This window comes from Lissotriton vulgaris, chromosome 10 (assembly GCF_964263255.1).
Source record: "Lissotriton vulgaris chromosome 10, aLisVul1.2, whole genome shotgun sequence".
NCBI lineage: Eukaryota > Metazoa > Chordata > Amphibia > Caudata > Salamandridae > Lissotriton > Lissotriton vulgaris.
The window spans coordinates 733,888,854-733,908,877 of NC_141698.1; the positions used below are offsets into that span (position 1 = coordinate 733,888,854).

Here is a 20,024-nt window from a genome sequence, read left to right on the forward strand (position 1 = left end):
GAGGCTGGATTTCGGTGCTGGAGCTGCTCAGGGTCGCGGCTTCTCGGACCCCAAAGCACTCACCAGAGGATCCCTCGGCGGTCGTGCTGGATAAGAGTCGTGCAGTTCTGATGATGGCCGGTCCCTTGAGGTCTCGTCGCACCTACGGTTCTCAGCTTAGCTGTAGAGGTAGGTAGAGGTCAGAGGTGCCAGGGAAGCCGGGTCTCGTCGTGCTGGTCAGTCGGATTCCTGAGGAAGGACGTGCAGCAAACCGCAGAGTTCTTAGATGGTGCCTGCGGGTGCAGGGTGACTACTCCTTAGCCACAAGGGAGAAATCTTGAGAAGAAGTCGAGAGTTCCTTTCGTAGAAAGTAGTTTCTTGATTCAAAGATGATCTAATTTTAAAAGGGGGCCCGCTCCTATCTTTATACTAAAAAAGGGGGCTGACCCGGTGACTAGGTCCTGCCTATGGGTGGGACTAGGAGGGGGGTGGTTACACCCCTCTCCCATGCCGGACTTTCCCCAGGCCAGGGGCTGGTGTGCCCCTGGAACTGGTTCTGACCGGCCTATGCGTAGTGAGCACCGGGGTGCCACTCAGCAGTCACCTTCCTGAAAAGCCCTGCCTACCCAGGATACACAAAACCATGTCTGGGACGGTGCTAGCACCGCCCCTGACAGGAAACCCTTTGTCCAGGCTCCCCTCGCTGGGAGGACTCCCAGCTGCAGTGGGTCGGACTCGTGTCTGTGGTGGCAGCATCCATTTTGTGGAGCTGAGGCTTCGTTTAACTTTAACCGGGGTTCACAGTTACATACATGTCGAGTCCCTCTAGAAGGGTGGAATGCTAACCCCGTCGCCAGAATTGGCGAGGGGTTAGTATTCCAATTCGTATGACACCTTACTCGACATGTTTTGATAAAGCAATACCAAAGATAGCATTTAACCGCGAGGATTATAATGCACTTAAGAGTATATGGTATGCGATATCATGGAACAGCTATTAGGACTTGATTCCGCAAGCTGTAGACAGGCTCAGCTCATGCCAGAGCACCATCTCACACGATTCCAAGCACTCTGCCTTCAGGATTGTTAAGGCCTGCCATAGGAGTGACTGATAGGAATCTGTGTGTCCATTTTAGGGTTAGATATAGGTATACTATATCTACAGCAAAGGGTGATTGCACGACTTTGCCCCAGCTGTCATGCAGCCAGTTGTGTCAAATTTAGGAGGCCAGCCAGGGGTGGCATAATACATGCTTCAGCCCCTGGTAGGCCCTGGGTACACCTATGCCCTGAGTTACAGGGTCTGATAGGGTGGCCCAGTACCAATTGGAAATGAACCTAGGGTACATGGAATCCATTTTACAGAGAGCAGTAGGCCTGGGGTCCTGATTGGCAGGGCCCCAGGTCGACTATGTCAAAAACTAGCTAAAACACAGGGCAAAAAGTTGGGGGCAACCATAGTCAGGAGGTACCTTCCTACACACCACATTAACTATAAGTGCTCCCGCGTAGTCGTTGGTCGCAGCACGCCGCATCCCGTTAGAGGGGTGCGAAGACCCTGATGATGAAGCATGACACCAAGGGGCCTGTTGGTGTGTGAGGGGTATTTTACAAAACACTAAGTGCTCCAACATTTGTTGAACACTTCAACCCACTTACGTGTTGGATTCTCCTTGTTTATTAAAGTATCTCTGTGGAACAAGAAACCAATCCCTCTTTTGCTCTACCTCCCTCTTTTGTTTTTGTACATTCCATAGAAAAACAGCAATCTTATTTTTCCACCGAGGCATACGCCAAGCCAAAGGGCTGTACAATTTACAGTTGCATCATTTAGATTTATATTTAAATAGAAGTTCCATTAGCGTTTTCCACCAAAACGTGGTGCTTGAGTCTTCATAGGCTTAGCAAACTTTTGCTTAGGTGCAGATTTTGAAGGCGCCTTTGCAGCGGATGTGGTGGTTTTTTTTGTTGCTGCTTTTTCCTTCTTTGCTTCTTTTGCAGCCCTTATTGCCTCTTCTCGCTGTGCTTTTCGCACCTCTGGCTTTTGATTTCTCTTCGCCATTATTTCAGCCAAAGAAGCACCAGTAATGGCCCGTTGGAACTTGACAGCACGGCGGCTGCGTTTTTTAAACATTTCTTCAGATTGCCCCTTCTTGTGCTTCCGCCTGTAGAGGACAGTCCAGTTTATTTGTCGAGGATTCCTCTTTGAGAGGAACGCAGACTCATTTTGCATTCAAAAATTGGAAAACCTTTCCATCGATCCTGGCATAGCGACGACCGTGTCCAGGATAAATTTTATAACCACTGAAACTGCACAGTTCCACCTCATGACTGCAACAAAATGGAGTGCGAATGACTTCTAACAATAACCGAAAACAGCCAGCAAGGCTCTTCTGAAACCGTGTATTGACCCATCCGTCATTTACTTCTCATGCTGGGTACCCGTGACAGAGGTCTGTCCGACCATCATTCACTCACTCACTCATGTTTACTGCCAAGTCAGTGTCTGATTCACCGTAGTTTTCTCCCTCTCTCTCCCTCCAACTCGGACAAATAACGCCCATCCCTAAAAACCCCCAAGGCCAATACTAATGACCCTAACAACCTCAGCCCTATCTCCAACCTCCCCCCTACTCTCCAAAGCCCTTGAAAAATGTGTCTCCCTCAGTGTACCCCAAGGATTTATCCTCTCGCCTGCCCTCTTCAACCTCTTTATGGAAACCTTCACCCTCATACTTAAACAAGCCAAAATGAACTACCACCTCTATGCGGACAACATCCAACTGTACTATTAAATCAAATCCCACTCTGATATCGTACACCTCAACATGGCCCTATACAAGATTCAATCCTGGTTCTTCACCAACCATCTCAAACTTAATTCAAACAAAACTGAAATCATTCTCTTTTCTCCTAAAAACAACCCTCTCCCCATTCATGCATGGATCGCTGACCTTAAAGCCCTTAACTGCTCTCTCTCCCTCGCCAAATCAGTTAAATCTCTTGACATCACCATCAACAGTAAACTTGAGCTCAAAATCCATATAAAAAACTCGGCAAAAGGAGCACTCTTCACACTCCGGCATCTAAAAAAAAAAAAAAATAATCAAACATTTCATTCCAGCGGAAGATTTCAAATCGGTTATCCAATCTCTAGTCCCGTTCACCTTGCCCCCTCAAATCTGTCCTCCACTTAGAGGCCAGGCTAACAACAAACTGTAAGCATTCTGAACACATCTCACCTGTCCTTAGGGACCTCAAATGGCTTCCCATTGAAGGCAGATCCTCCTACAAAATTGCCTGTATTACACACACTAGCCCTTTATCAAAAGACACCAATTTTCCTCTCCAACAAACTCACTAAAGCAGGCTGCGCCCGGACGTTGAGAAGCACAAAACTCTTCTCGTCTCCCGATGTTACATTTTTATTTTTATTTTTTAAAGAGCCTCTCAGTTACACTCCTTCTCTGGAAAGGCCCCCCTCATTAGGAATGCCCTCCCCAAAGATCTAGATGTACCCCTTCCTATATCAGTTTCAAAAAAGGCCTCAAAATACACCTGCTCAACAAATATTGGGGTACTTAATCCCTCTCCTACCATACTTGTTCTACCCACCCCTCCTCCCTTAAACACTTCCGCTTTCCCCCCTCGCTCCTCACACTTCCCCATCTTGACCCCCTCCACCCTACTTTACTCTTTTCCCATCCTAACTTTTCCCTTCCCTCTCCTTCTCACATACTTAATCCCTCCTGCGTTATTCTGACCACTGAACATACCCTTATGCGTGGTTGAACAATTGTTACTTACCTGTAAAAAGGTGGTTCTCCAGTATTGGTGTCTTTCATAGATTCACATGCTTGAATATTCCCCGTTGTCAAAGTGGGAGTCCCACGGTAAAAAATAGCAATAACATACCAATAACATATGTATGTAAATACATAACATACTAGAAAATATATAGCAAATACTCAAAAACAATTCCTTCATAGGAATACCTAGTAGAGAGAGAAAACACTTGTAACATTCCTGTCATTATGTTAGTCCAAACTACAGCCAATCAGGCGCCAGCACCCTTCCAGAACCTTCTCCTCAGAGCTCAGACCCTCAGATTTTCGTAGCACAATTGTGACAAAAGAGTTGATGAGGAGAAGCGAGCCTCTGAGGGGAGGTGGGTGGGTCGCATGTAAATCTATGAAAGATACCAATACTGGAGAACCACCTGTTTACAGGTAAGTAACAATTGTTCTTCTCCAGTATTAGGGTGTCTTTCATAGATTCACATGCTTGAATAGAAGAGAGCAGTAACAACCGAAGAGGCCAGATTGCTATGCAACAGCATGGAGAAAATCAATGAAATAATAATACAGTCATGTAAATACTGATAGCAATCATATAAAACCATAGTGGAGGAGGGAAGACAGAGGCTCACCTTAGTTAAAAAGATGACGAAGTACTGCCTGTCCCACTGCTGTATCCGCCTCGTTGATGGCATCCAGGCAGTAGTGCTTCGTGAACATGTGCCTGTTGGACCACGTGGCTGCTCGGCAGATCTGATGAAGCGGTACACCATCAAACAGGGCGGTAGAGGATGACATCGCCCTGGTGGAATGAGCCCTCACTGAAGATTGTAGAGGCTTGCCGGCTTGCTGATGGCAAAAGAGAATGGCTGAAGAAATCCAACGTGCAGTAGTTGGCTTGTGAACAGGGCGCCCTTTATGCATGCGCCATAGGCAATGAACAGTTGATCGGACCAGCGAAAAGGGTCTGTCCTGTTGATGTAAAATTTAAGGCATCTTTTGATGTCCAAAGAGTGCAATCCTTGCTCTGCCGGAAGTTGAGGATCGGCAAAGAAAGTCTTTAAGAAAACAGGTTCATTTAGATGGAAATCCGTAGGCACCTTTGGCAGAAAAGTTGGGTTGGTGCAAAGCACCACACAGTACGATTTGAATTGGAGAAAAGGAGGTTTAATAGTGAAAGCGTGAAGATCACTCACGCGACGAGATTATGTCAGAGCAAGGAGAAGGGCTACCTTCCAGGTCAGAAACTTTAAGTCCGCCCTATGAATAGGCTCGAATGGCGCCTTCATTAGTTGGGCCAAGACGACATTGAGATGCCAAGTGGGAGGAGGATGCCGAAGAGGTGGGAACTTACGGAACAGCCTTAGAAAAACTGACGAATAACTCTGGAAGAGCAGAGAGGAGGAGCCATCCTGCGCGAAACGAGAGATTGCCGCCAAGAAAACTCTCAAAGTAGCATGGGAAAGCCCTGATTGAGCCAGGTGCAAAAAGAACGGAAGTAGCTGCTCCAGAGTGGAATGGATAGGATGGATATTTGTAGCCGCGCACCAATGACAGAACCTCTTCCATTTGAGCTTGTAAGTCTTAATGGTAGACAGAGCTCTGGCCTGAGCGAGAATGTCTCTGCATTCCAGCGAGATATTTAAATGCGCAAATTCAAGGGCTCAGGTTCCAGGCCGACAATTGTAGAGAGGAGGGGTTCGGATGGAAAATCTGACCCTTGTCCATCGTGAGGAGGTCCGATCGAGGATGGAGGAGGATGGGCTCACACTGGGCCAGAAGGAGCAACTCCGAGAACCACTCCTGTCGGGCCATGTGGGTGCGATCAGGAGAATGTGGCACGGCTGTCTCCGCATCTTCCACAGCACACGAGGCACCAACGGAATCGGAGGAAAAGCGTAAGCGAATAGATCGCAACAATTCATCAAAAGGGCATTCCCGCACGACCCGTGGTGGGGATGCCAGCTTGCGTAAGATGGGCATTTCCGGTTCTCCGGGGTTACAAAGAGATCCAGAGACTGACTACCCCACCGTTGGAAAAAAAAGAGGTAGAGAGTTGGTTGATGCAACTCCCACTCGTGGGTCAACGACGTGGACCTGCTGAGGGAATCCACTAGGATGTTGGAGAAGCCCGGAAGATGCACCGCCGTCAGGGTAACTGGATGACGGACTGCCCAATCCCAGATCGATTGAGCCAGCCGAGACAAGAGTGGAGACCTGGTTCCGCCCTGCTTGTTGACATAGTGCATACTGGTGGTATTGTCCGTCTGAATGAGCACCGATTTCCCTTAAATCACAGGATGGAACGACTTGAGTGCCAGAAAAATGGCCATCAACTCCAGCCTGTTGATGTGCCAAGAACACTGAAGCAGAGACCATTTGCCCTAGATGGAGAGGCCTTGAAGGTGAGCCCCCCAGCCTTCTAAGGAGGCGTCCGTTGTGAGTTCGAGAGTGGTGGAGAGAAAAGAAGTCCCTGTTGCAAGGTTGGATGGTTGTGACCACCAATGGAGAGCTGTCCTCATGCGAGCGGTGACACCAACGAGGTTGTTGAAAGAACCGGTGACCTGACGCCACTGTACGTCCAATTCCTCCTGAATGGGGCGAGTCCGTAGCCTGCAATTTGGGTTCAGTGCAATACAAGATGATGCCATCCCCAGAAATGACTATGATCCGGACTGAAACTGACAGTTTTGCCCGAATCAGAGACTCCAAGCAGAGGATTTTTGTTGACGCTCGTGGGACACGAACGCCTTTGTAAGTATTGTGTCTAAAGTGGCTCCCAGAAAATTCCTGTGGGGAGCCGGTTCAACCTGGGACTTGTCAGCATTGACAGCTAGGCCGAGAGATCGAAACACGTCCCGACAAAGGCGAGTGTCTTGAAGCAGCTTTTTTGCGAGACTGACTTGAGGAGGCAGTCGTCTAGATATGGAAAGATTTGGACGCCCTGGCGACGCAGGTAAGCCACTACTGGAGCCAATACCTTCGTGAAGACCCGAGGGGCGGACCGGAGGCCGAAAGGCAACACCTTGAACTGGAAGTCTCTCCGTCCCACCCGGAAGCGCAAGTACTTCTGATGCCCTTGGAGAATTGGAACATGGAAGTAAGCATCCTGAAGGTCGATGGTGGTCATGAAGTCGCCCATGGAGAGAAGACGCAAGATCTCTACTAGTGTAAGCATGCAGAAGGATTGGCTCTTGAGTGCTCGCAAATCTAGGATCGGTCACCAGTCTCCCATCTTCTTGAGTATTAGGAAAAAACGGGAATAGAAACCCTTTCCCCTCTTAGACTTGGGAACCACTTCAAATCACCTTTTTGAATTAGAAGAAAAACTTGATGGAAAAGCTCCTACAGGTGGGGAGGAGGCGAGCTAGACGGTGGAGTGGGAGGAGGAATCTTGATGAACTCTAGAGCATGGCCCTTTGCCACAATGTCCAGAACCCAGCGGTCCGAGGTGATGGTGGACCACTGAGAAAAGAACAGAGATTCGCCCTCCAACACTGGGGGGATACATAAGTCATTGTCGTTTGGGAGTGGATCCTCTATAGGAGGATTTTCCCCTGTAGGATTTGGACAACTGCTGTCGGGTGGACTGCTGTTGGTTGGATGAGTAACGTTGATTACCTTGGTGGTAGGAGCGATATTGGGTGTTCCCGCCACAAAAATTTGAGGAGGTGCCGCGTCCACCACGAAAAGGCTGCTTCCGAAACTGTAAAGTCCCCAATGAGCGAGCGGTATCAGTGTCCTTCTTAATAGGCTGTAATGCCTCATTTACATGAGCCCCAAAAAGCGACTCACCGTCATAAGGCATATCAAGGATCTTGGCTTGTACCTCCTGGCGGAAAGAGGTGGACCGTAACCAACCGTGCCTTCGCAAGACCGCTGCCCCAGCAAGCTGACTAAAGCCAGTGCCCGCAATGTCACCTGCGCAATCAATAATTTCCTCCCATGTCCTCTCCGTCCTGCAGAATCTTTAAGGCTTCCGCCTTGGAAGCATCAGGGATGAGGGCCACCAGGGCAGACAAGTCCGACCACATCTGGCAGTCATAGCGGCCTAAAATGGATAAAGCATTAGCCGCCCTCACCGTAGTGGATGCCATAGTGAAGAATTTGTGTCCAATAGCGTCCAGGCGACAACCCTCCCGATCCGGAGGAGCCGTAATTGATGATATCGGATTACGGGAACGACGTTGTGCAGCTTGAGTGACCACTGAGTCAGGCTTTGGATAAGCAACCAGACACGCTGGAGAACCGATGGGCGCCTTGTATTTTTTATCAAGGCGAGGCGGTTGTGCTGGTAGTGAATTTGGAGTTTGCATTAATTTCACCCCTTCAGTCCATATAAAATCTATGATGGGTATAGTGTGGACTTGCTTGAACGGTTGATTTTTAAAATGATAGAGGAAACAGTCCTCCCTCTGGACAGCTTAAAGCGCTGGGCCACTCTATCCATCAGCTGATGGAAACTTGCAATGTCCACCGGACGCGAATCCCCGGGCTGCACCGGAGGAGGGGAAGGCGGCTGGATTTGGTAGTCGTCCCACTCCGCCATGAGGGTGGCGTAGTCATCATCATGAACTTCTCCATCTTCCCCGTTCTGGAATGACATCATCAACAGGGTACACCGTAGTGTGTATTTTCACTGTCTGAACTTGTGGAGAAGGCGTTGGTGGCTGTGGTGGTGGAACAGTGACATGAGCCGCTGCAGGCGCATGAGGCACAGGCGAATAAAGACTTCTTACTTGAAGACATGCTGAGAAGACTGGAAAACTTGAAGCGGAGAAAACTGAGCAGAGCTCAGGGAGACTCCCTTCACACGACGTGCGGTAGAAAATCTGAGGGTCTGAGCACTGAGGAGAAGGTTCTGGAAGGGTGCTGGCACCTGATTGGCTGTAGTTTGGACTAACATAATGACAGGAATATGTTACAAGTGTTTTTTCTCTCCACCATGTATTCCTATGTAGTAATTGTTTTTGAGTATTTGCTATATATTTTCTAGTATATATTTTATGTGTTATGTATTTACATACATATGTTATTGGTATGCTATTGCTATTTTATTTACCATGGGACTCCCACTTCGACGAAGCGGAATATTCAAGCATGTGAATCTATGAAAGACAACCTAAAACTGGAGAAATACTGTTATTGTATGCAAATGTAAAGCGCTCTGATGCCCCCGGGTGAAGTTAGATATATATATATAATACCAATTGCCCTGAAGCATTCGGAAGAGCACTCACATTGCTCGGCCATCCACCAGTGTCAAGCAGCCTGTTCGTCTGCCCTGTCTTCTGATTAATGTGGCCAACGCGTTTCAGGGCACAAGGCCCCTTCTTCCTGGGCAAAAACACACGCACAAAGCCTGCATTCTTCTTTCCGGTTTTATTTCATCACAATCCTGCCTGCGGGAAATAAAACCGGGCCCTTGATTCCCAAATGTCTAGACTTATATGGGGAGGGAAACAGGCCAGAGTCGGGCTAAAAACTCTTATGCTCCCCTACCATCAAGGTGGATTCGATGTGCCAAATTTCCGCCTCTACTATGACTGTGCGCAGGGCCATTTTGCCGCGTACTGGCTTCACCCCCCCTCCCTTTATGGCTCACCTGGCTGTGGAAGATGGATACATGAGGCCCGAAAAACCATCAGGCTACCTCTATTCGGAAACCTGGGTAATTGACCGTGACCCCACAACTGTGGACTGCACTGTGCAAGCTTGGCGCAGGCTAACGACGCGTATGGGCATTGCCATTCTATACTCCCCTCGCATGGTGTTGGCACACGACCCTAGACTAAGCATTACCCGCGAAGAAATAGGTCGCAAACTGCTCACTAAATTGGCACTACACACGTGGGGGGATCTGTACATACAGGGCCGATTCCGGACGGCGGCGCAATTCTTTGGGGCGCATACACCCTCAGTCATGGACACATTCCTTTATACAAGATTACGACAGAATATTCGGGCGGTCACCCCTGACTTCCCGGATGAACGGGAAACCGTGGCTCCATTACATGCTCTTCTACACACTGATACTCCGACACATGTAGTCTCCATGCTGTACAAACACGCATATGAGGCCTCTAACCCTCCACCTCTCAGAGCTAGATGAGATTGGGATGAGGACCTCTATGCCCCTCTCTCGGACGATCAATGGGAGGAAAGCTGCTCACACACAAATGCAGTAACGGGCAATGCTTGCCTCCGACTTTACCATACACCCGCCAAATTGTGCCGTTTCGGTTGACGAGCTGATGACCGTTGCCTTCGATGCAAGAGAGCTGGAGCGGACTTCATTCACCTAGCTTGGACGTGCCAGGCTGTGGCATCGTACTGGGTGGAGGTTTTTAAAGCTATGTCTGATATAGTAGGAGTGGCAATCGTACCCTGCCCCAAAATAGCCCTACTGGGACATTCTTTTTCAGCGCTTAAGAAAAACCGAAAATTCTTCGCACTAGGGTTCTTACTGGCAAAACGCCACTTGGCCTGCAGGTGGGGACGAGGACGCGCCCCCAAATTCAAAACTTGGCTATCAACTATGTCTACTTGGCAGGACCAACTTCACAATTACGCTGACCTATTGCCCCACAAAATGCGTCACAAGGACCTATGGGGCCCCCTCACCGCTTACCTTCTCCGAACTCAGGATGACGAATCAGAAGGGCCGAACCCGCAAGCGACGCCGGACCGAGTGAGCTCACGAACACACCTGGGCGTGAGCCTGACCCTCGATGAGTCAACCCTATTAGGCCTCCTTTTCCTACCCACCACCACACTGCTAGCATAAATGGTTACTCGGGGTCTGTCGGGGGGTTCAGGGCACAGCCACAGTAGCAACTTCAAGGGTAACTCAAGGTCAGTACGCCAACACAGAATGTCTAGGGGCTTGTTGGTCGCTCTCCCATCCTTCTCGTGACACTTACCCACGAGTTCGTGCACAGCGAAACACATGGCATATACACAAGTAGCGCACTTTTCAGCTAGCAGATGCGTATCCAGACTACACTCATTCCATCCCCACAACAGTTCAAGTTAGCCAGTAGGCTGCAGAGCACTCTCAATCCGCTTCCAGGCTATTTCACTGTGGAGGACTCTCCACCCACTTGCTCTGCCCCGTAAATTCCTCTATATCACATACTATGTATGGTGGCCACAGTGGGGGAAGGGACTAGACACATTGGTTTTCCTGAGTTTCAATCCCAGGTTTTGAAAGGGATGGGAAAAAAACACAAAAAGAGACCTAAACTGTTCAGTGTTTATTTTGAGATTAGTTATGGGATTTACTCGCAAGATGATAAGTCATGTTACAGCTTTTATCATTTTACAACGCGGCCAGCCCGGAAGGGTTGTAGGCGACATGCTGTGTTAACTGATTACGCCTCTCCAAATTGTAAATGGCAATTTTGAAATTACACGCAGTTGCTGCCGGCCTGCCATTTAAGGTTGTAGGCGTAAAGCTGTGTATTCACCTTTTGCACCTAATAAAGGTCGGGGGGGGGGGGGGAGCGGGGGGAGAAAAAAGAACACTTGCAGTTCTATAGTCTGATTGATATGGAACTGTGAAACCACCTTAGGAAGAAACTTAGGGTTAGTGTGAAGCACCACCCTGTTGGAGTGAATTTGTATGAATGGCTCTTGGATAGTTAGTGCCTGGAGTTCACTAACGCGTCGTAGCGATGTAATCGCTATCGGGAAAGCCACTTTCCACGTCAAGAACTGAATCTCACATTAATGTAGAGGCTCAAAAGGTGGACCCATCAGTCTGGTGAGGACCACATTTAGGTTCCATTCAGGAGCTGGTGGGGTCCGGGGAGGAATGACTTGTTTGAGTCCTTCCAGAAAAGCTTTAATGGCAGGCACTCTGAAAAGTGAGAGATGCTGCCCGTTTTGTAGATAAGCTGCTATTGCGGACAAATGTATACAAATGGAAGCATAGGCCAGATTGCATTTGTATAGATGTAACAGATACCAAATGATGTTGTGAGTAGACGCGTCTAGCGGGTTGATGTTGTGGTCTGCACAATAAATGACAAACCGCTTCCATTTTGCCGCATAGCATGCTCTGGTGGTTGGCTTCCTTGCCTCTCATGATATCCATACAGTCGGGAGGCAAGTTGAGGTAGCCAAATTCTAAGACCTCAGGAGCCAGATCGCCAGGTTGGGCTGTTGCGGATCTGGGTGCTGAATGTCGGCATGGCTCTGCGTCAAAAGCCTGGGTGTGAGGTGCAGCCTTTGATGCGGTACCACGGATAGTTCTAGAAACGTGGTGTACCATGGTTGGCGTCCCCAACGTAGGAGAGACCAGGATGAGTGTCACCGAGTGTTGCTTCAGCTTGCGTGCCACCAGCGGTATTAGAGGTGCTGGGGGAAAAGCGTACGCAAATATGCCTGACCAGTTCATCCATATCGTATTGCCCTGCGACTGTGGGTGTGGGAACCTGGCGGCGAAGCTTTGGCATTTGGCGTTTTCCTTTGTGGCGAACAGGTCTATCTCTGGATGACCCCACTGCTGGAAGTACGGGTGGAGTACTGATGGATGTATCTCCCACTCGTGCATTTGGTGGCTGTACCTGCTGAGCAGGTCCGCCATCTGATTGTCCTTGCCTGGCAAGATGTTCCTCTGAATAACCCACTTCCACATGCTCTGAGCCAGATGAGACAACTGTGGAGAGTGTGCACCTCCCTGCTTCTGAATGTAGTACATGGCCGTCATGTTGTCCGTCCGGATCAACACGACCTTGTTGCACAGATGTACTTTGAATGCTTTCACCGCCATGAAGATAGCCATCAGTTCTAGAAGGTTGATGTGCATCTTCTTTTGCTGCGATGTCCATAGTCCCTGCACTGTGTAGTGGAGTACATGAGCTCCCCATCCCTGGAGAGATGCATCCGTTGTCAGAATGATCTGTGGCACAGGCTCCTGGAACGGTCGTCCCCTGCAAAGGTTTTGTGGATTCCACCAATGCAGAGAGTTGTATGCATGACCGGTTACTAACACTAGGTCTCAACTGTCCATGAGCCTGATTCCACCGACGTGCTAAGCACTCCTGAAGCGGACGCATATGTAGTCTCACGTGCGGGACTATGAAGATGCAGGAGGCCATCATGCCTATCAACTGCATGAACACTCGTGCCGGAAGCGAGTGTTGCAGTCTCAATTTTTTTCATCAGCAATTGAATGCCATTGATCCTCACTGAATTTGGCTGTGCTTTGGCTGCCAGAGTGTCTATCGTCGCGCCCAGATACTGCCGTACGTGGGCGGGCTGAAGGTTGGACTTTGGGTAATTGAGTGAGAATCCCAGATCGTGGAGAAGGTGAATGGTGTGGGACATGTGGACGGCACACTGCTTGGCCGACTTTGCTTGGATAAGCCAGTCGTCCAGATAAGGGTAGACGTGAACGTTCTGCCTCCGTAGGTGTGCAGCCACTGTCGCGAGGCACTTTGTAAACACCCTGGGTGCCGTCGTCACTCCGAAAGGGAGGACCTTGAATTGGTAATGCTGATTCTGAATGGTGAATCTGAGGTATTTTCTGTGCGACGGGTGTAGCGGAATATGAAAGTATGCATCCTTCAGATCTAATGTTGCGAGGAAATCTCCCTGACTGAGCAACGGTAGAACCTGCTGCAATGTTAGCATGTGAAAGTGTTCTGATAGAATGTACTGGTTTAGGGGTCTGAGGTCCAGTATGGGGCTGAGTGACCAGTCCTTTTTTGGGATCAAGTAGTACAGTGAGTACACTCCTGTACCTCCTTCTTCCACAGGCACAAGCTCGATTGCTCCTTTTTGCAGCATGACGAGTACCTCCTGCTACAATATGTGCAAATGCTCTGTGGACATAGGACGGTGTCTTGGGGGTATGTTGGGTGGAGTGGATGTTAGCTCCAGACAATAACCGTACTGGACAAGCTTCCTGACCCACCTGTCTGTGGTGATGGATTTCTAGACCGGCAGGAACTGTTGTAGTCTCCCCCCGACCGGTGTTGTATGGTCGGGGGGCAGTGACAAGGTGTCACTGTTTGTTAGTGCCGGAGGATCGGGAGCTGTTGTTTCCATGACCTCTGCCCTTGGCGCTGTTTCCTCGATAGCCACCGCTACCTTGTTTGGTGTATGTGGTTTGCGTGCCACCTTTATTGTACTGGGTTTGCTGGGACAGTTGGCCTCTGGAAACTCCTCTATTGTTTGAGCGACGAAAAGAACCACCCCTGAACTGCTGCGACTGGAGAGCCCCCATGGACTTTGCAGTTTGTGTCCTTTTTTTATTTTTTCCAAGGTAGTGTCCACCACTGGTCCAAATAAGTGATAAGTGTTTACAGGCTGATTTAGTATGGTGGTTTGTATCTCTGGCTTGAACCCGGAGATTCTCAGCCAGGCATGTCGCCGTAACATCACACTTGTGTTAATGGCTCTGGCCGTGGTGTCTGCTGCGTCTAGTGCACACTTGATAGAAGCATTTGATATGAGCTTTCCTTCCTGTATGAGCATCTCTGCTGCCTCCTTCTATTCATCAGGCAAGTGTTGTAACAGGGTCTCAAGTGTATCGTAATGGGCCCTGTCATATCTGGCTAAGAGTGCCTGAGTGTTTGAAATGCGCCAGATGATGGCCGCTTGAGCTGCCACCCTTTTCCCTGATGCTTCTAGCACTTTAGATTCTTTGTCAGGGGGAGGAGCATCACCCGTTGTTTGCGAGTTTGCCCTCTTCCGGGCATTGGAAACAACCAGAGAGTCCAAGGGCAACTGTCCCTTGATGTAGGTAGGGTCCCCAGGCGCCGGTTTGTACTTTTTCTCAATTCTGGGGTTAATTACCCTGGCCCTCGTGGGCTCTTTAAAAATGTCTCGAGCATGTTTCAAGACACCCTTTAGCATTGGCAGAGTCTTGACAGTTCTCGTCGATGAATTGCCTCAACTGATCTTCCTGCAGAGGCTGTCAATGCTTGGTGGCCCCTTCAGTAGTTGTAGGCTTTTGCCCTATGGACACCTTCTTGGCCGCCTCAATGCCAGTCTTGGGGGCGAATGCCTTAGGTGTCACTGGCGGCGGCAGTATAAACGTAATCGCTGCCGACGCCTTTGGAGTTTTACTGACTGTCTTTGGGGGTGGAGTGGCCTTCGGTCCGACAGCTATAGCTTTCTCCTTAATGCGCTGCAGCGAGTCCGACAACTGCTTTGAAAAAGAGGCGGATGGTTGTGTTGACTCGACGGGGTCCTTAGAGTCACTGCTTGTTTTGGGCTCGAGGTCTTTGCGGACCTTTGCTTTGTCGAGTCGACGTTTAGGATCGAGAACGTTCTGTGTTTCGAGTCCTTTGTTTGTGTCTACGGTCTTCGGCGCCGACTTCTTTGGGTCGATGTCCTGGACCTTCTTCGGTGCCCTGGCCTTCGGCTCGACACCCTTTAGCGACCTCTCCGGGTCGATAGCACTCTTTTGTTTCGTCGGAGTCAATGGTTCAGAAGCCTTCGACCCGACCAAAGTAAGTCGTACTTTCGGTTTCGATTTTGTTTCCGGTGCTTTCGGTTTTGTAGTCACCGATGTTTGTTTCGATTTCGATCGATCAATCAATGGCTCTTTAGAATTGTCCGAAGCCGGGCCTTGAAGCGAGGCTGCAGAACTATGCGTTTGATCTTGGGTAAGGTCTTGTGGCGATCCCTTAACCTGAATAAATGTATATGGCCTAGTGCATAAAATCACTAGGACTCTGACATGCACTACAAACAAAATGCTTTACCTTTTGACCATTCAGATTTATTTATATCAATATCTCAAATCAAACAATTATATCACATTTCTGTGATGTACATTAATACATTCTTTCAAGCAGGAATCATTGCAAAAAATCAATAACAAAATAATGTCAGCTAGTGCCAAAATCAACAGTGCATCATCAAACCATAAGTAAAAAAATGAACAAAACCCAATGCATTTCGGGGCATGTATTGCCCCTTCGTCAGGGGTCTAGAAGAAAAAGAAAGATACAAACAAGGAGTACGTTACTCAATTATTTTAAATGGCTCATAGTCATTTATCCTTAGTTTTTATATCTTGGCTTACCTATTAAAGGTGAATAGATGTATAACTTGTAAACAAGTTTACTTAATCAATGTTTTCATATTCTGTGAAAGCAAATCACGAAGCGTCATGAATAAATGCATATTTTTAGGAAAAGGGGGGAATAAATCTGAATGGTCAAAAGGTAAAGCTATAGCTTTCTCCTTAATGCGCTGCAGCGAGTCCGACAAAGGTAAAGCATTTTGTTTGTAGTGCATGTCAGAGTCCTATAAACTTTATAAACTAAAGTTTATAAAGTTTATTTTTTTTAAAAAAGCACTAAGCAACGCGGGATTAGTCCGTCCTTTTAGCAACACGCGAGTAAAAATAAACGTAGGACCATCAATACCCCCACGGCACTCGTGTGGTGAAAGAGATGTCGAGCACTTCGTTTCCTGCGGAACGCTGATCAGCGCAAGGTAAGCCAAATAAATGGCTTGCTCGATATAAGATATTCGGCTTCAACATAAAAGCAGCCTTTAACAGCCGGCGTCTCTTTATTTTAGCTTCGAGAACGGACACCTCGGCGAGACCGACGTATATCCTACTAGGCTCGCAGGTAAACGGATGTTTTTTGCATAACGTTAACAGAGAGGATTTCAATAGGTTGCAGGCTACTAAACTTAAGCCGTTTCTTCACAACAGGTCCCCGTTAGATTCGTGTAACCCATGTAAGGCACAGGTGAGCCTTCACAATTATTATATTTTTTTTACTGCAGAGATTAATTATACAAGAAACATACGCTTAGCAAGCAGCTAAGATTGTTTTACCGCTTTGTTTTTCAGATGCGATTTTTCTTATAACTACAGGTAACAATTTAAAACAGTAGGACAATACGCATTCCCCCCTTTTCCTAAAAATATGCATTTATTCATGACGCTTCGTGATTTGCTTTCACAGAATATGAAAACATTGATTAAGTAAACTTGTTTACAAGTTATACATCTATTCACCTTTAATAGGTAAGCCAAGATATAAAAACTAAGGATAAATGACTATGAGCCATTTAAAATAATTGAGTAACGTACTCCTTGTTTGTATCTTTCTTTTTCTTCTAGACCCCTGACGAAGGGGCAATACATGCCCCGAAATGCATTGGGTTTTGTTCATTTTTTTACTTATGGTTTGATGATGCACTGTTGATTTTGGCACTAGCTGACATTATTTTGTTATGGATTTTTTGCAATGATTCCTGCTTGAAAGAATGTATTAATGTACATCACAGAAATGTGATATAATTGTTTGATTTGAGATATTGATATAAATAAATCTGAATGGTCAAAAGGTAAAGCATTTTGTTTGTAGTGCATGTCAGAGTCCTAGTGATTTTATGCACTAGGCCATATACATTGATTTTTAAGTGGGCAGGCACTGATCTGACATAGCACACGTATCGTAAGAATATTTTAAAACGCTGAAAAACTTGAGTGCAGCACCCTTCTTCAGTCATATCAGATCCCTTAACCTGAGCCTTATAGAGTGTTTTAGTCTCGGCCCCCATACCAACGGTTGGGCCTAGCTCCTCGCCGGAGCTATCTTCTACGGCCCCAAAGGCCTCATCGTCGTCTCCTACCTAGTCGACGTCTTCATTTTCGACCATCTCCTCATATTCTGCGTCATAACTGGAGTCAATCTCTGATGCAGGATCAGACAGGTTCCCTTGAACCTCCTGCTCGACTCCCTCATCTTCCTCAGCATCGAAGATGTTCACTGGGTCAGGTGCCGTCAGCTGGGCTTCCTTCCGCGCCGCGCGTCAAAGGCGAAGTGTTTTCTTGGATCGGAATCGCGAGCAAGCCGTACATCTAGATTTATCGTGATCCGGAGACAGGCACTTGTTGCACACCGGGTGGACATCGATGTGAGGATACTTGGAGTTGCAAACGGGACATCTCTTGAATGGGCTCCGTTCCATCATCGATCGTCGATAAGGCCTCTGGCGTCGACCGGTCCTTTAGTGCTGAATAGCCACATGGCTCATCTTGACGTCCGGCTCGAGGATTGAGCTGGAACGAGTACTCGGCACCGATCGCAAAGACAATACCGACGATACCTAGAGGCCTTTTGGCCAAATATAAAGTTTCTAGTGATTCCAAACTTGAGTTAACAAATATACATTCGAACCCAATGGCGGAAAAAAACAATCTGAGGATGGAGTCGATGCCCATGCGCACTGTAGTCCAGCGGAGAAGCCACCTATCTCGTGATACTTCGAAGACTCTTCCAGGACAACAATGTGCAATCATCAAGACCCAACACTAGGCGGCGATCTATGCACAGATGTGAATTCAGCAGCCCACATGCCTCGAACTCTGGATTTGGGAAGGACACTGGCAGTTCTATTGTTTGATTGATGTGAAACTGGGACACCACCTTTGGCATAAATTTAGGGTTTGTACGCAGCACTACCCTATTCACGTGAATTTGGATGAATGGCGCCTGAATAGTTAGGGCTTGCAGCTCACTAACTCTTCGAAGTGATGTAATTGCCACTAAAAAACCCACTTTCCACGTAAGGAACTGTATTTCGCACGAGTGTAGTGGTTCAAAGGGTGGTCCCATCAGTCTGGTGAGAACCACGTTTAGGTTCCAGACAGGTGAAGGCGGGTATCGCGGAGGAATCACTCGTTTGAGTCCCTCCATGAAAGCCTTAATAGCAGGCACTCTGAAGAGTGAAAGATGTTGCCTGTTCTGAAGATAAGATGCCACTGCAGCTAAATGTATACGTATGGAACTGTATGCTAGATTGCATCTGTGTAAATGTAACAGATAATATATGATGTTTTGAGTTGAAGCATCTAGTGGATTTATGTCATTATTGGTACAATAAATGACAAATCGCTTCCACTTCGCTGCATAGCACGCTCTGATGGTGGGTCTTCTGGCCTCCTTGATAATATTCATACAGTCAGGAGGCAAGTTTAGGTAACCAAATTCTATGACTTCAGGAGCCAGATCACAAGGTTCAACTGTTGCGGATCTGGGTGCTGAATGTCTCCATGGCTCTGCGTTAAAAGACTGGGTGTTAGCCGCAGCCTTTGATGAGGCACCACGGAAAGTTCTAGGAACGTGGTGTACCATGGTTGCCTCGCCCACGTTGGAGCAACTAGGATGAGTGTCATGGAGTGTTGTCGCAGTTTGCGTGCCACTAGCGGTATGAGCGGGCTGGGGGAAAAGCGTACGCAAACCTGCCTGACCAGTTCATCCATATCGCATTGCCCGGAGACTGCGAATGTGGAAAACTGGCGGCGAAGCTTTGGCATTTTGCGTTTTCCCAGGTGGAGAACAGGTCTATGTCTGGGTGGCCCCACTGCTGGAAGTACGGTAGTAGCACCGAGGGATGAATCTCCCACTCGTGCATCTGGTGGCTGTGTCTGCTGAGCAGAATTGCCATCTGGTTGTCCTTGCCCGGGAGGTGTTCCGCCATGAGGAAGATATTCCTCTGAATGGCCCACTTCAACATGCTCTGAGCCAGATGAGACAACTGTGGAGAGTGTGTCCCTCCCTGCTTTTGTATGTAGTACATGGCAGTCATGTTGTCCATCCGGATCAACACGACTTTATTGCACAAATGTACCTTGAACGCCTTCAGTGCCATGAAGATTGCCATCAGTTCCAGCAGGGTGATGTGCATCTTCTTTTGCTGTGTCGTTCATAGTCCCTGCACTGTGTAATGGAGGACATGCGCTCCCCATCCCAGGAGAGATGCGTCCGTCGTAAGCACTATTTGTGGTACAGGCTCTTGGAACGGTCGTCCCTTGCAAAGGTTTTGTGGATTCCACCAATGCAGAGAGTGGTATGCACGACCGGTCACCAACACTAGGTCTTTCAATTGTCCTTGAGCCTGGTTCTACTGCTGTGCTAAGCACTCCTGAAGCGGACGCATGTGTGGGCTCGCGTGAGGGACTATAAAGATGCAGGAGGCCATCATGCCTATCAACTGCATAAACACCCGCGCTGGGAGCGAATGTTAGAGTCTGAAATTTTGAATCAGTAATTGAATGCTGTTGATTCTTGCTGAGTTTGGCTGTGCCTTTGCTGCCAGGGTGTTTATGGTCGCTCCCAGGTACTGTTGTACGTAGGCGGGTTGAAGATGGGACTTTGGGTAGTTTAACGAGAATCCGAGGCTGTGTAGGAGGTGAATGGTGCGGGACATGTGGCTAGCACACTGCTGGGCTGACTTTGCTTGGATAAGCCAGTCGTCCAGATA

At 48.1% G+C, this 20,024-nt stretch overlaps 1 protein-coding gene across 8 annotated transcripts in view; it reads right to left on the reverse strand.

Annotated features, from left to right (window-relative positions):
- Positions 1–20,024, reverse strand: part of WAC (WW domain containing adaptor with coiled-coil) — a 669,371-nt gene that overhangs the window by 409,848 nt on the left and 239,499 nt on the right. The gene's annotated exons all lie outside the window — the stretch shown is intronic.